This window comes from Salvia hispanica, chromosome 3 (genome assembly GCF_029641045.1).
Source record: "Salvia hispanica isolate PSC_SH4W2 chromosome 3, Shi_PSC_v1, whole genome shotgun sequence".
NCBI lineage: Eukaryota > Viridiplantae > Streptophyta > Magnoliopsida > Lamiales > Lamiaceae > Salvia > Salvia hispanica.
In genome coordinates this window covers 42,972,863-42,976,559 of record NC_142694.1, presented here as the reverse complement: position 1 = coordinate 42,976,559, position 3,697 = coordinate 42,972,863, and the positions used below count along the sequence as shown (strand labels likewise).

General features: G+C 37.9%; 1 pseudogene; it reads left to right on the top strand.

The window, feature by feature from the left end:
- Window positions 1-1,876: 1,876 nt before the first annotated feature.
- On the top strand, window positions 1,877-3,085 carry LOC148930870 (rust resistance kinase Lr10 pseudogene; annotated as a pseudogene).
- Window positions 3,086-3,697: the final 612 nt, after the last annotated feature.

Below are 3,697 nucleotides of genomic sequence, written 5' to 3'. Positions count from 1 at the left end.
GGAGAATGAGAGAGAGAGAATGGAAATTAGGGAATCAATTTGGGGGGGTTTTGGATGGCATTTTTGAAATTTAAGTGAATGAGTAGGGTAATTAGATTGTCCAAATATGGTAAGTAGAACCGGGACTCCTATTCCCGGATGTCCCAAAACGGAAAAACGGGACTTCTATTGCTGGACGGAGGGAGTACTTATTAAACAAGGAAAAGAGAAAAGTTAATTCAGTGTGCATATTAAATAAATATGCAAAACATATAGATTTAAAAAAAAATTCATGTTATACATACAAAAATACGTCAGATAACAATACTATGTTTATAGAAAAAAAAGAAAGAAAGCAAGTTTAGTTAAAGATTTAGCTAAAATATTTTCTGTATTGTATCGTCCCCTTTTAGTAGTGTTTCTTTTGTAGCTAGGTAGATATGGAAGTTTATGAGGTAATCAAGGAAATAGCAAACGGGAGAGGGAAAAACTGAAAAACAGGCACCATTTTGGGTGGAGAAAATAATAAGAGGCCACAGTTTTTAGCAAGGGTAGAAATGTAAATTTAGTTTTAATTGAACTGAATATTTATGAATGAATCGTTTTTTTTTTCTATTGAATCGGATTATGGTTGTACATAATATGGTTGTCTAGCTTTTCCCTTTCTTTTTAGTCTCTCTTAATTTCTCAAAGATTCCTTTTCAAATCGCAGACTACTACTACAAAATTTTTGGGGAACCTAGTTCCATTCCACAAATTGGCACGCTCTTTTTAATTACTATCAGCCTCTTTAAAATCATTTTCTCTTTTAGTAGGATTAAGTCTTTTATCGCTCATTAATTCTATTTTTTTTTCCTTTTATCATGTGTATGCTTGTTGGATATTTTGTGGTGGACTTTCATTTGGGCTCTTTATTTGTGTAGCCCAAGTGATGTTTATTTAGGCTGAGCCCAATACTCTTATCTCTTGCTCAAGATGCTGCCATGTGTACTCCCACCCGGATCTAGGCTCTGAGCCGTTGGATTGTGATGTGTGTTTGTTATATGAGTAGAGACTCTTTGAGTCTCTAATATTCCAGAACTCTCTCTCTCTCTCTCCTCACTCGTGTTCAGTGAATTCTCTCTTCTCTCTTCTCCTCCCTCATCTCCAATGTCTTCTCCGGCCATTGTCTTGTGGTTTTCACGGTTGTGTTGAGTGTCTGTGACTGTGTTGGTGGAAGCAACTACTTCGGTTGCTTGATTGCTTCAGAGATCTAGGGTTTTAAGTGTGAGAGATCTTGTGTGAGATTGTGTTCTGGAGCTCTAGATCCGGTGTGAAGGAGTTGTTGGTGTTGGTTTCTGCAGTGTGAGGTGAAATACTTGTGGATTCAACGGTGCTCCCTTGGATTTAGGTACCTGGTGAATAGACGTGTTCTATAGACGGGTGTCTGAGCCACCATCTTGATCGGTTCTGTTCTTCTCTTGGTGCTTGGTTCTCTTGTGTAATTGTTTTAAGATCCGCAAGGATCTGGTTTAGTGTATTGTCAATTTACTTGAGTGTGCAGGGCTAATCAAGGAGTGAAGATTACTCAGGAGCCCTATCTAGACTTTCTACTGTGTTTGTAATAGTTGTGACAGTTTCTCTTGTAATCTCTTGTATCTATCAGTCGCGTGGTTGGGAGTTTGACTGAGCTCCCTTAATGAAGAACAAAGAGGTCTTGGTAATTAGTGAATCCGACCCTAGTATGATCCCTATAATGCTGAAATCAAGTTTTCTACTTCGTGCTTGGTACGTTGAATAACCATTTCAGTACTATAATTTGCACCACTTTCCCTTTCATTTTCCCTTTCATTTCTACTTTATGCAAGTTAATGTATAACTGTTTTAGCACAAGTTTTTAATTTGGCCTTATCACTAAATGTATGTGTCTTGTTTTTCCATGTTAATCTCAGCCATCATCTCTAGCATCTTCGTTTGGACACCAAGGATAGTCATTTGTCCTTTGGTAGTGTGGTTTTTGATCTACAAATTCCGGAGAAGGCGTTTGTCCTTATTCGAGGGAGTAGAGTCATTCCTACAAAGTGACAACAAGCTCGTGCCAATAAGGTATTCCTACTCGGACATAAAGAAGATGACTAAGAATTTTGAAGAAAAACTAGGCGAAGGGGGTTTTGGTTCTGTTTATAAGGGAAAGCTTCGAAGTGGCATCTTGTAGCGGTCAAATTGCTCGGAAAATTTGGAGCTAATGGACAAGATTTCATCAAAACGATTGGGAGGATCCATCATATAAACATTGTCCAGCTTGTTTGCTATTTGCTGAAAGATCCAAGCGTGTCCTCATTTTTGATTTCATGCGAAATGGTTCATTTGATAACGTCTTCAATCGAGAAAAAAACCACTTTATTGGAATGGGATATGAAATTTAAGATTGCAGTTGAAGTGGCTCGAGGGATTGAGTATCTGCATCATGGTTGTGACATCCAGATCTTGCATTTTGACATTAAATCTCACAACATACTTCTTGATGATAACTTTGTCCCAAAAATATCAGATTTTGGGTTGGCGAAATTGTGCTCCTCAAACAAGGAGACAGTGACATTGCCGGCATCGAGAGGAACCATAGGGTATGTTGCTCCTGAACTTATCAATAGAAGTATTGGCGCAGTGTCTTACAAGGCTGATGTGTATAGTTTCGGGATGTTGTTGATAGAAATGGTAAACTTAAACAAAGCCTTGACATGGAACAATGATGAATCTACTAAGTATTTTCCAAACTGGATTTACGACCACTTGAACCAAGGTAGTAACATTGACATTGGAAATGTTGATGAAAATGACGATAGAAACATTGGTCGTAAGATCACTATTGTTGCATTATGGTGCATACAAATGGATCCAAACAATCGTCCATCAATGAATAAGGTGTCGGAGATGTTAGAAGGTGATGCTGAACATCCGCAAACTCCGAATTATCCTGCCTATATGGCAGGAAATGAGGAAGAAAGTTGGGCTACAGATTCAAATGCTTCGTTATCATTGTTGCATGATGATAATAGTAGCAACATTATTGAGATTATTAGTAATGCTTGATATATATTTGTGCTGTCTTCTATTTTTACTTGAAACAAGTTCCTCTGATTGTGTATTTGTGATATGTTCATGATGTAACACGAAGTGAATTACCATATTATTAGCTAGTTATTTATTTCCATGGTCTTGTGAATTATAATTGAAAAATTCTTTATTCATCCAATATATATAACAAGTTGAGTACCAAGTCAGCCGGTGAGAATTCTTGTGAACGGTTTTCTAATAGAGTTGGAATATTATATGATTTCTTTTTTCTATTTTTTTTTGGTTTAACCACAGGTGTCCTGAACCCGCTTTTGGCGGAATCCGACTAATCCTGCTCGACCGGGTTTACGGATTAAACCGAAAGTTTCCCTGCGGATGGCGGGGTTTGAATCCGTGACCTCAAGGTCACCACAGCTTCGCGCTGCCAACTGCGCTGCGACCCGTTGGTATATTATATGATTTCTTAATCATTGGTAATTAAGCTCTAAGGGGCCGTTTGGTAGCTATGTTACGACTAGATAAGGGAGTAATCTGGGTTTATTTGTGCGTTTGGTAGTTATCTTACCTATTTAAATAGCCCATGTCTTATATCCAGCCCGCACGAAGCCCTCATGTTTCAACCATATATGTAAACCTCAATTTTGCTATGTTTAGGATACCTAGT